Source organism: Wyeomyia smithii, chromosome 1 (assembly GCF_029784165.1).
Source record: "Wyeomyia smithii strain HCP4-BCI-WySm-NY-G18 chromosome 1, ASM2978416v1, whole genome shotgun sequence".
NCBI classification, from domain to species: Eukaryota; Metazoa; Arthropoda; class Insecta; order Diptera; family Culicidae; genus Wyeomyia; species Wyeomyia smithii.
Window position 1 is genome coordinate 74262980 of NC_073694.1, and position 12728 is coordinate 74275707.

General features: G+C 42.3%; 1 protein-coding gene across 2 annotated transcripts in view; it reads left to right on the forward strand.

Annotated features, from left to right (window-relative positions):
- LOC129729673 (transcription factor Sp9) overlaps nt 1-12728 on the forward strand; it is a 64530-nt gene that overhangs the window by 32167 nt on the left and 19635 nt on the right. Inside the window, exon 1 of one of the 2 annotated variants that reach the window (XM_055688463.1) lies at nt 11436-11572. The exons of the other annotated variant lie outside the window; for it this stretch is intronic. The gene's annotated coding sequence lies outside the window, so the exon portion shown is untranslated. Of the gene's footprint in view, nt 1-11435; nt 11573-12728 lie in introns of those variants that run through there. 2 annotated transcript variants of the gene reach the window in all.

Here is a 12728-nt window from a genome sequence, read left to right on the forward strand (position 1 = left end):
GTAAGAAAACCACAGGCCAAGTGTAATCTGTTAGGATTGCGTCTTTGCACTCTTCGCATATAGGACACTCGAATGACGCGACACGGTCCACTGGAATGTTGGTTATCTCCCGATCGATAATGTTCCGTGTTTCCCCGTTGCAAAAAAAAACACCAACAGTGACGGCGGCAGCGGCAATGGCGGCGTGGTTTACTGGCATAAATTATCCGCTTCATTCTTGACGATCGATGATGAATACGACGACGACGGCCGGCCTGCAACGCGCCGAAGGCAATCGATCCTTTCGCTGTTTCAATTTTGACTTCATTTACCGTGCTGAGGACCAGCAGGAAGGAAAAGGCACCACTTTACATCAACAAACCATCAATATAACCTGCTCAGTTTCGATGCGCGACCGGGCCAGTCAGTGTGGAGCGCGTGCCCTGCGGACCCATTCAACTCAGAGTGGGTGCTCTGTCGGACTGAGCTCGATTATGCCTCGAAATATGTTTTTGGACACGTGTAGATCGACAGCAACTAGGCATTCTCGTTGCCGTTGAGGTAATGCAAATGTGATTGAGATAAACATCAATCCGGGTATACTGGCAATTCACCGCAGCACGGTTGGACACGGATCTTGGGAAAAAATGGTGGGCATAGATGTGTTCAAACTAACCGATAGTCTCCGGTCTGCCTGGCGGGCTCGCATCGATATCGTTGACGTTGGCACCGTACGGGCTGCGCAAGGCTAGGTGCGTATGAGCAGATTAGTAATAAATCGTGAATAATTTATAATTATTACGTGCGCTCAAATGAGCTTGAAATATTCAAGGACTTCCTACGGTTCGGGACTTGGGGTGAATTCATTGAAATCAATTGAAGAATTACTAATGCCGTGGTTGTAGAAAGATTCTGTGTAAGATCCAGTACTAGAATCACGATATCAATTAAAACGAACCTTATGTGGCCTCCTTGTCGAAAAAAATGAACTCCCAGGTTCCAGGATACGTTTTAAATCTATAATACTGTCCGCAAGCTTGTTGGCCGATAATAACTATATCGTGACGGCTTCCCAGCATCTTTGCAGCTCCCCATTCTCACACACATGCATACATACATACACCGTTGTCTCAAGGTTCATTTTTAATGATATGTTATCGTTTCGCCTCACATTTGAAAACGTCATCATCCACAACTCCCGACTGAATCGTGTTGGGAAAGATGAATGATGATTTGTTACTTTACCAAGAAGCGACTATCGCTTCCTGTCATTTTATTGATTTTGCGCCATCTAAACGGGTTTCTATTTTTTATTTCGCTCACGATCTGATATTAACGTGGTTATTTTTTTCTTCTTCTTCTAGGTAAGTCATCGTCACTCAACCCCTAGTTGAGATACATCAAATACTTATCAGCGAGAGCATGTCAATCGTCGAACGATTCTCGTTCTAGATCGCGGCACGAATTTTCTCTTATGATCAATCATCGAAGTAATCTGAAGGTATGAATAGCTAAGTGATAATCTATCAATAGCGCACATTGCCATAAGGTCTAGAGAGCGACTATCCGCCAGCAGACCCTGGCATTAATCATCGCTGTGAAGTGTCCTCTGATTCGCAAAAATGGCAATTTTCTACACGTTCAACTACACTCGATTCTCGAACCCTGCTGTGATGATTAAACAGAATCCACACCGCGCTCGTCGGGATGGATGATGAGGATCTCGTCGGGTAGCGATTGCTGCATGTTGCTACAAAAACCGTTTCATCGGTGCCCAGCAGGGAAGCTTCGGGAACGGAACCACGCTGTTTCCGGCCGCGATGCTGCACGAAGTTTACCGACAGAGGGAAACAGATAGCAAGCGATGAGTGCTCTTTTCTCGAAGTAAATGATGTTTTAATCATGTAATCCGGTAGCCTAATAGCTAGCTGTGCGTTTTCCGCGGTCCAGGATGCTTGCGAACTGGCAGGGTGTACCCTGCCAGGGGAAATTTACGACATGCGATTCCAGTGTTATTTGTAATGGTACCACTTTTTTTTAACTTTCATCGAATTCGTACCATGAACACATTTTTCAAATTGATTTAACAAATGCTTCAATCTCTCCAACTAACACAATCATTACAAACTTCGCTTCAACAAGCTGTTCCGATCCCAGAAATTGTGCAAACCTCACGGGACCACCGTGGTGGACAAAAACTAGCTCCGTGGTGACGGCACCTTTAGGCATGTACCCGCAAGCCACTCCATCCGGATGAACTTCACGGTTTCGTTGGGTCCAATTAAAATTGTTTCAATGTTGCAAAATAGCTCCCATGCTCTTGGTTCTTTTTTTCCAAGAAGTCATCTTCAGCTGTTAAATTACACCTCACCTGTTTACTGGCCGCCAATGCAACCGATTCCTCCCGGCTGCCATTCTTCTGCACTTCTTAGTTGTGTTGTTTTATGATGATTATTTCCATTCATTATTGCTGATCAATTAGTTTTTTCACTCCAGCGCCAGCAGTACCAATACACTGTAACACGGCGGACATGCCCCGGGCAAGTGACAAGTGATCTTCCTCTCTACTGCATCTTTCTCTGGTTTGTTACAAACTCCGACTCTTGGTAGGAACCCTACCGAAACTGACGTTTTCATTTTTTTGCCCACCAACGGCTAATAATCTTTGTTTACCAACAAATCCAAGTTCGGCTGCAAAGTGGTTGCCACGGTGACGGGTGTGAAGGGAATCTCCACCACAATTCCAATGCGATGCAACGCGAATGAAACTAGTCTCCGAGGATCAGCCGTAAGTCTTTCAAACCAAGCATGCAAAACGTGCTGCTGGAGCCATACTTCTGAATGCAGACCATTACGAGAAATACCGGGACAAGCCCATTATCGCGCTTATCACGCGATCTGTTGTACGATGCGACCCTGCAGGCCGACCCAAGCTCACCACTTTTCCTCAATTGCAGTTTCGAAGTGAGATCCTATTGGGTTAGCATCAGCACCGGTAGAACGAACGCATGAGCTGTGTTAGCCGGTGGCAGGTCCTGTAGCTTTTTTGTTCCTCCAATGCTAACCTGCTAAAAACTTTTTTGCAATGAAATAGAAACTACAAAGTTGCACCAAACTACAGCTGCACAGTGAGTGGGTAAAACGGGAACAGAGTGCTTTAAACTGCAGAGTGTTGGTGCACCCAATGTAAATTGTGTAACGGGCAGTGACTAAGATGAGATCAGGGCAGTGTTGCTTTTAAGTTGTACTTGCGACCTAATTCACAACTTTAGTGCTGAATTAGATTTTTCCATAGCCGTACGCAGAATTACAATTGAAAGCAGTAAAACTACAAATCCGTTAAAAATGGCATTAAGAATAAAGTTGTGGAAAACTGAATTAAAATAATCAGTTTACCAGTTTTAAGCAACATGTGCTTTGCGTAGAATTAAAAAAAATATTACTCCTGTTTTTACGGAAAGATAGGCATATTTCTTCTAAAAAATGTATGTTTTTACAAAAATCTGTTACCTGCATATAAAAATTTCTTTATGAAAATTGTTAGAAATTTTATTTTTTATAGATAAATCTGTATGTGGTATCCCTGTCAAGTAGTTTGTTTTTCAACTAAATGTTTTTTTTCTTTTTGCACTTAAGTATTCCTAACAAAGTGAAAAGTTTAGCAAGTGGAAAAGCGTGAATATTTGATCGTGAAAACTTGGTTGTAAACCAAACTAATATTTAACCAGCCTGTAGTTTACAATTCATAACAAGCGAAACTTACAGTTCATGAGAAGCGAAACTTACAGTTCTAGCGAAGTGAAGAACTAACGGAACTGTCAGAATATTCAAAAAAGGAATCAAATTTTCGCCAGCGGACATTCTTTTCACTATTGAAAGCATGCGAGAAAAATGTAAGCCCAAGTGATAAAATGGCCACCCTTAAGGTGTAACGGTGTCACCTGAGCAACATGAATAGCATTTTCACAGTGAACGCAACAACTATTTCTGAGTCACAAGACTCTTTGCTTTTGAAAATTTAAGCTTTTGAGAGTTTCTGAAGATGGCTCGAAGCCAGCCATTTGTGGTTCCAACATCGTTTCACGTTAACCATTGATTTAGTTACATCGAATTTGTTTGCGAAGTGGAATTTCGACAATTTGCGTTTTCCTCGCGCGTTTTATGTGAGATTTTCACTTCGCTTGGAACTCTGAATACTTAGAAGAAGAGAAGAGCGGTGAGAATGATTTGTGCCAAACGAATCACATTGACGAGTATTATAATCAGGAACATTAAAAACGTGTTTATTTGAATACCATTTTCTTTTTCTATTGCTAAATAGCGAATTGAAAATGCTCTAAAATTGCTTTATCCCAACGATTCTTGATTTTAAAGCATTGTTATAGGTTTAAGCAAAGTGAAAAATTTGACAAGTGGAAAAATGTTAACTTTCACTACCTTCATGAAAACTTGGTTATGAACCACGCCAGTACTTAACCAGCCCTTAATTTACAGCTCATGTGATACAAAATTCACTTCGAGCGAAGGAAGATTAAACGAAGCTATCAGAGGTTAAACGCTCAGAAAAGTCAACATAAGCCTAAGTGATAAAGATGCCACCCACGACCTTCGATTTCGTCGGATTGAATTTTTTCTCAGTATCAAGTGAAGTGTAATTACAATTTTCGTTTTCCTCGCACGTGAAAAAATCAACACCTCGTATATGATTTTCATTTCGCATGAAACTGTACACAGGGCTGCTTAAACAGCACTTTAGAAGCTTAAACAGTACTTTAGAAGCGTAAATCGGTTGTTATAAACGAGAAAAAGCAAATGTCCAACGGGTATACGGTTGATAACGTATACACATTAATGAGTAGAATGATACTTGTGAGAGAAACGCTGTAACAGTGGAAATATGTGACATCTGGTGGTTCAATGTTATGCAAAAAATATGGTGGCCAGGGTTGTCAATACGATAGATTATCGTCGACAATCGTCATCGCCGATACCGATAACGTCTGGTATCGTTATTGACGATGACAATAGCGTCTTCGAACATTAACGTTATCTACGATGACGATAGTCACCAGACATTATCAGCTCACTAACGTCTTATGTCAATTTTGTTTGTTGTGGTTGCGAATGGTGCAACAACTTGATCAAAAAGTAGGCACGGGGTGAGGAAGCGTTTTTTCATTTCTGAGGGTTGGAGACGAAGTATTACTAGGCAACAGGAAGAAACTTTTCCTTGTTTATTTATGTTTGGTTTCTCGTCAGGGAAACGAAATGTCTCAGTTTTAATTGTTTCAACTTGCGAGGCGCTTTTTGTAGCACAAATATGAATAGTAATGTATGTGGCTTGTCACATTTACAAGTAAAAAGCATCTGAATGATATATCCACCTATGATGCAAAAATTGGTATGGTAATGGTTGTTCGTAAACGAACGTTATTGATCCAATACCGTCCAGTTGCTATCGTCTTTGGCAATTACAATAATGTCTGAAGACGTTAGCTTCATCGTCGTAACGATAACAGAGGTATCGTCATGGGCTTTTACGATAAGTTATCGATTAACAACCTTGATAATGGCCCTGGAAAGATTCAAAATGGTGTCTAGGGTCGAGGTTTGACTTCTGTGTTTCACCCCGATCACGAAAATACTTCTAATGACGCATCAAGAGTTCACTGTAAAGTTGCTCTAAGGGTATCGTTTTGATTCAAACTTCGAACAGTCTCAAACTTCGAACACTTCAGAATAGAAATCACATTATTATAGCTATAGTAATCAAAAGTATGATTAATATATACCATTTTGTTCCTCGGAATGTCCTCCACCCAGTGATGTATAGCTCTTTGCTGTAAGACCACTTCCAGGTAACCAGCAGGCGTTGAAAAAAGTGACAGTCAGTGTTGTGACGGTTTGCCCATCTATCTCTTATGTCAAATTCGTTTTTACGACAGGACTATCCCGTCCCGGACTACGCTTTGCAGCTGAAAAAAAAAAAACACTTTCCGAGCAGTTGCAATGGTGTGCGTAATACCAGAGGTAGCTGTCACTTTTGTTTTGGTCATTATCGCCATTGTCTTTTATCGCGTTTGTGATACTGTACGAAAAATTTGCCAATTTACTGAAAAATGACAAAATAACAAAATAAAATAAATAAAATTCAACCAGATGTTTGACACGCGAAGAACGATAATCAAAGCAAACCGATTTTGACACATTTTTTTTATTTTGACACATACGTGTGAATGTGTTGGTGTTTTCAAAACTGCACTCTGTTTCTTTCGCGGACTGTCCGGGACAAAAAAAGGGTAGTCCGGGATAGTCCGGAAAATGTATAAAAAACAGTGATAGAACAAAGTGTAGTCCGCGGGGTAGCTACACCGCAAAAACGAAAACAACATTAGTGATTACATTGAAGTGTTCGGAATTTGAATCAAAGCCGAGTTCTGAATTAATTAATTTCATAAACAAAACATGTTTGAATCTATATAGATAGCACTTAAATACAACAACAATAAAATGGCCGACCTGTTAAACCTTTGAGATCGACGAGAAAATGATTTTTTCGTTGATTTTTCAGTGCAAGAAGTTACATAATAGTTTAAGTGTTCGAAATTTGATGCAGTACGGTACTTACTTGCTTCACTTTACTTTCGGATTTCTTTCGGATTCATCCACAATCGAAACCCATGCACACGGCTACAAATTTCTAAGCTTGCTCATGGATTCGTATAGATTATCGGACTGCTTCGACAGGTTTAGTCTAATACCATATTGAATTCTTCTAATTTATTGATTAAAAAAGTTTCATTCGAGTTTAACAAACAAACGAGACATTAACTATGCTGCCATTACACCCGATCGCATGGAAAACCGCAATGAGAATTAATTTCTGAAGTGAAAAGTCCAAACGCACCTTCTTACTGTCTTCTAGTTCCATACACACTGCACCTGGGTTAGCACGCAATGATAAGTATCCGCAAAGCTGGCAAACTAACAGGGGGTCATCCACAAATTGCCACAGGGTTTTTGAGAAAAGGGGAGGTATCCAATTTTTTAAGAACGCCTACGAATATAGAGAAAATCTAACGTATGATTAAAATATTTAAGAAAATAAACTCAAAACTAAAAAAATCCTTAAAATCAGTTCAAAATATTTTGTTAATAATCTAACAGATGAACCTTGAGCAAGCAGCGAACCCACCCCAGCTGAACACGCACTTAAGTTTTTTATTCTTAACAAATTTGTTAAATAAAAAAAAACATTTACGTTTTTGAAATAATTCCTATTTTCTCCCGTGCCACAGAAACTCATATGTATAAGGAAAAAGTTCAAAAATTACACAAAAACGTAATTTATGGATGACACTTAGGCTCATTTTTTCTGCGGAATCGTGATTTTTGGTCATTAAAGTACCCTAGGTTGGTAAAATTCGTTTTTTCACAAAGTGTTCCCATGTTGAATGCCTCCACGCCCTCTCTACACTTTCACGTTCTGAGTCAGAACTTTGGCACTGTTTACTGGTGTTTGTATACACCAACTGAATATGGAGCAATTGCATGTTTCCGTTTCTATCTACGAGGTATGCACATCTGATAGCACTAAAAATCAACCTATTAGGTCCCTGCTGGTCAACGAAACGACGGTTTCGCTCCAGTTTAAAATAGCTTTTTTACTATATTTTTCTATTTTTGTTTCTTGTTCTGTTTCTTATCATGATGACTTTCGGAAAAGTGGGAAGCAAAAGTGCTAAGCAACCGCCTTATAGCTCAACCGGCTAAACAGTTGGTGCTGAAATGAAAACCTTTACGGAGGACGACGACGAACGACGCTACATGCTGGGTACTCCAATTGAAGCAACAATAACTTTGAACTACTTGAAAATGAGAGTTAAGTTGAAAATACCTATAATTTAACCGCCATGCTGAATCGTACGTGGATGGTGTGTTTTTTTTTTCGCCGAAGTCTACGGATAATTGGCGGAGCCAGCAAGCAGGAGCAAGAGAGATAAAGAGCAATGTTAGCCTAGACAGACAGGTGGGCAAATGTGAGTACATACCAGCAAGCCACCGTGCCGTACTGTATCGCCTCCAAAGGAAAGGCACTACCTCGGAGGTTACAAATAATAAGATCTCGCGCCGCAAGTACGTATTTGTTTTCAATTTGATACTGATTGGGTGTGCTGCCGAAGCGAAGGCAGAGCAGCTGGCTAGAAGCGCGCACCCGGCCAAGCTAATTGTGGTGATTTTACGAACATAAGGTGATTATTGAACAATTGTGGTTAGGTTGAAGTTTTGTAAGTTCAAATTATGCGCTACTATAGCATTGAATGATTAGCGGTGTTTACTGCGTTCAGTTGTGATGTTGCTTTGCAGAAGCTCTCCAGCTCTCTATTCACAAGTCAACGACCCGAAAATGACCCACTTTTCATTTTAGCACAGCCCACAGGGCAACTGTCACACCAGTTCTGTTCGCCAGTGGTAAATTGTGACAGTTGGTTGAAGTCACATGCCTTTACAGCCCAACTGTTCCGATTGAATGCATCCATTCTTGTTGCAACTGGAGGGATACGGTTTCGGACACTTTCCCAACGATCGTATTAATGTTTTTATTTGTTTCGGACTTTCCCCTTCACGAAAAGGAAAACCGCTGACGATGCGGTTTCTGGTGTGGCCACCATATAACCAAGCGCCAACCTACCACACTAATGGGCTACCCATTTTTCCCGCCTGCTGCGTTTACGTCTTCGGCAGCCGCGGTCGATTTCACGCATATGTTTTATTTGTTTTAAGAAGATGTATTAAAATGTTGGCCCCTTTCATTCAGCGAGAAGCTTTTAAACCTCTGTTTCCTTTCGAAAACAGAGTACATTTTGCCAGAGTGTGTGCACCTCTTGCTCCCCATTCTACGGTGGCCTAGCGCCGCTGCCGCCACCACCGCCTTCCATGTGCTACAAAAGCCGTTGATGCTGAGCGCGGGGAACTCCTTGCAACGCAGTTTGTTCTAGTACTTAAACCTATATTAAGAGATCTACAATTATGTTGTCCGTTCTGGCTTCAGATTTATGTTTAAAAGCACTTTTGCACTCCCCACTTCGGGTTAGTTTCAAATGATGTAGGAAAAATTCGGTACGTCAGATCGAATTGTTTCTCTATTTTTCGACGGCAAAAGGTTACTCGCAGTAATTTGATTTCGCATGAATCTTTTGGCGGCAGCACCCAAGCTTTTTTCCTCAAGTATATTTCAATAATACGCCGCTCCGGATGCCCGTGATATTTGCGGTACTTTCGAATAAACTGGCGGCGGTACGTTTACCACTGCTCGAAAGCATCGGTAAGCGGTAACAGCAACGGTACGTTTCAATTGCTACAATAATTTATTTGACCTCAGCTTTTACTTCTGCACTGCACTGTTGAACCCTAGCCTCCTAAAAAATCCAGTTCTATCTTACAATACACCAAAACCCGGCACCGTTACAGTATGACGAACCGTGAAAATGGCGACGACAACCGACACTCGCGTGACTAAGCTATTCGACGACCAGCGGCCGAGCCCAATTGTTGTGTTTATTACATTTTATACACGCCTCATCACGGCGGCGCAGTAGTTTAAAATCGGTAGACAGCATCGGAAAGGATGGATCCGCTCAAAGAACCTGTCAGTTGCCGCCGCGCAGCGATAGCGCCGATTCATCGCCGACCGTGGCTTTGTCACGTATCGGGCACTCGCTCTTGCGGCCGACATCGTCTATTGTTTCGATGGGTTCTTTTAGTCGACGGACGGTTGCCAGCAGTAGTGCTAAAGGGGACGAGCAAAAGAAAAGCAAGTTAATTAATCAGATGATTTTCGACCGCGAACAAAGGCGAAACGCCATCAGAAACGCCCAGCGGCGTTCCACGTCGGAGAGCAGTGTAACGTGCCGCGGCGATTTAATCGCGAAGAAATCCAATTTTTCAAGCACACGATAATGTTTCAATTACCAAGGGCGACACTTGACTCGGCTTGTTAACTGCCGTAGACGATCCATTTGTTACTGTGAGAAACGAGCAAGAAAGTGCTCTAATTTCGACCGTCAGCAGCTATAATACTTTCGGGAATTTGATTTTCGGCTCGAAGTTCTTCCAGGAATCGAATTGCATGTACGACCCTTGTCTAACGATCCGCCAAAAATGAACGGAACGCATCAAACAGAATGATCTCGTGAGTGTTTTTCTGCGAGTTTGCCCTCTTTTTGTTCGTTTTTCCTGGGCCGCTGATGGTGGGTGCAAGAACACAAACCTGAACGTCTTCGACTGATGTACAAAAAAATCTTCGCAGCTCAACTGGCATCTTCAATCATTTCACCCGAACACCAAACCAACCAAAAAAAACGAAACGTCAATCATAACGCGCCCATGAGAGCAAGAACGCGAACGGGCGAAGTTTTAATAGCCGAATGAGTTGTTTGGTGTACCGCCGCCGTCGTCCGGAATCGAAAGCAATATGTCAATGCATGACAAAAGCAATAAACACGGTACCCTCTGAACCAGCACGGATGGTCGCAATTATTTACCGCCCTTGCTGGCCCGATTGATAGAAATCAAATTCTTTCCCACAGTAATCAAATCAATTTACCCTTCCCGGCGATCTCCAGCTTTGGCTCCGGTAGCCGCCCGCCCAGTCGAGTTGGAATCAATTTCCTTCGTTTGATGAGCTGCGAGAAAGATAATTACTGCCGATGCGCGCTCCAATTAGTCGCCCAACCCCAATGGCCTACGAAATACCACTTTTTGCTCAGTGACAGGTCACGTCTTCATTAGCGCAATTTTAATTGAGCACGCAATTATACCGGTGTCGAATACCTTGATAAGGACGTAGCCCGTTGTCTGTGATGTACTTTTCGCACATTCGCGTAAATAATCCGTCCGATAATAGCGTCAGAGTGCAAATACATACCTATTTGTCACGATGCAACGCCGGTAAACCGCCATGACCGTAGTTGAAGGCACCGAAGCCTGCTCCCAAGGCAATTTGCCTTGGCTGAACGTGCTGTCGGATGGCTGCGACTAGATATATAGGTTAGAGGTCACTTTTTGCTGACCCTTCCCGTGTTCAAGGTTGATCGCCGTCGTCATAATTTCCTAATCCATTTACGTGCATCCTGTTGTATGCATCGGTCCGACGATTTGCACAAATAATCACCACCGCCATCGCTTCAGCCGTCATAATAATGGCTATCCGCCGCCGTTCAGCGGCAGTAGCAGCAGCAACGTGAGCTGTACAGCGTACACTTGTACTAGATGCAAGTGTGTGTTGATCGCGCGATCGTGCAGATTGCCTTGCGAATCGTTTAGCGAGCAGTGTTTGGTTGTTTTAACATTATATAATAGCGATCGTTAGTACCTGCTGGAGCCGCATGTCGATATGTCGGATAGTTCTACAGTATCCTCTGGAGCATCCACACAAGTTCAAACCAGTTTTGCGTTCTATCAGTCAGTCCAAAACCCGCGAAAAGTTCGTTTGGTGTAATTAAGATGTGATGATATTTGTAATGAATATTTGAGCGCGTTTCCGTAAAAACAAAGTAATCCCTAAACACCCCTGAGTGAAGAGTGTCTGATTGTAAGGAATAAACAGTTTGCCCACCCCTCTACCAAATTGCACTTCTACCGAAACTCAATCAATAGTGGTTTATTATCATGTTAATCATTTTTGTAGGGTAAAGCAAAGCCTTGGTGCTCCATTCCGTATCGAAACTCGACCTTCTGTTGAAAGACAGAACTTACATGTACATACTCTCATTGCTCTCTGAGTTTGTTCGTTGTTGAATAAGAGAGTCTCAAAAATTCAACACTAGTTGTCACCCGTTATGCAAGTAAACGTTCCTCAATTATATTTCCATGGTGACAGATCATAGAGATCCAATACCGAATCCAGAACACGCCTTTATAAAACTTAGTCTTGGAATGTTCCCCTTTTGTCGTTACTTACACCCGCTGCTCGGGCATGCTTGTTGACAGCACACTGCTGGGTCTTTGCTGAATATAATCACTACCGGTCGCTCATCCGCCTCACGCGCTACGTGGCCAGCCCACATGCCGTGTATCATATGCGTATCTGTATACTTCGTACAGCTCGCGACTCATGAACCTGCGCCACATCCCATTTTTTAACCTTGCCACCGGGTATTGATCGCACCCGAACACCCGAAAATCCCAAGCGCTTACCAATCGTCCTCCTTCCACGTCCACGATTCCTGTTTCTATAGTGCACAAATTTCGTGCGAACCTGTAAGCTGCGAAACCTAAACTGGCTGCCGCAATCCATCTATTTACCTTGAAGCTTCTCTCGGAAAGTACCAAATTAAATAAATTCATCAACTACCGAGTGTAAAACTGCTCTGTCAGCCACCTTGTGTTTCATTTTTGCAGTGTTTATGATAAGTCTAATTCTCGCAGCTTCTTTTCTGAGAGTCGTAAAGACCTCCTCCATAGCTCTACTATTTACACGCATTATATCGATGTCGTCCGCAATTCCTAGAAGCATGTTATACTTCATGATTATTGGGCTATGTTGAATAGTAAGTTGGAGAGTCCGTCCCCTTGCTTCAGACCATCCAACGTCACAAACGCGTCCGAAATTTCACCCGCTTAATTTGAAACCGTAAAGGTTCCTACGAGTTAGCTCAATCAGTTTTAGTTTCAGTGAGAAACCCGCAATTCGTTGCGTTTCACTGAGTCGTACGCAGCCTTGTTTTCGAAACTTGTTCAGGATCTGT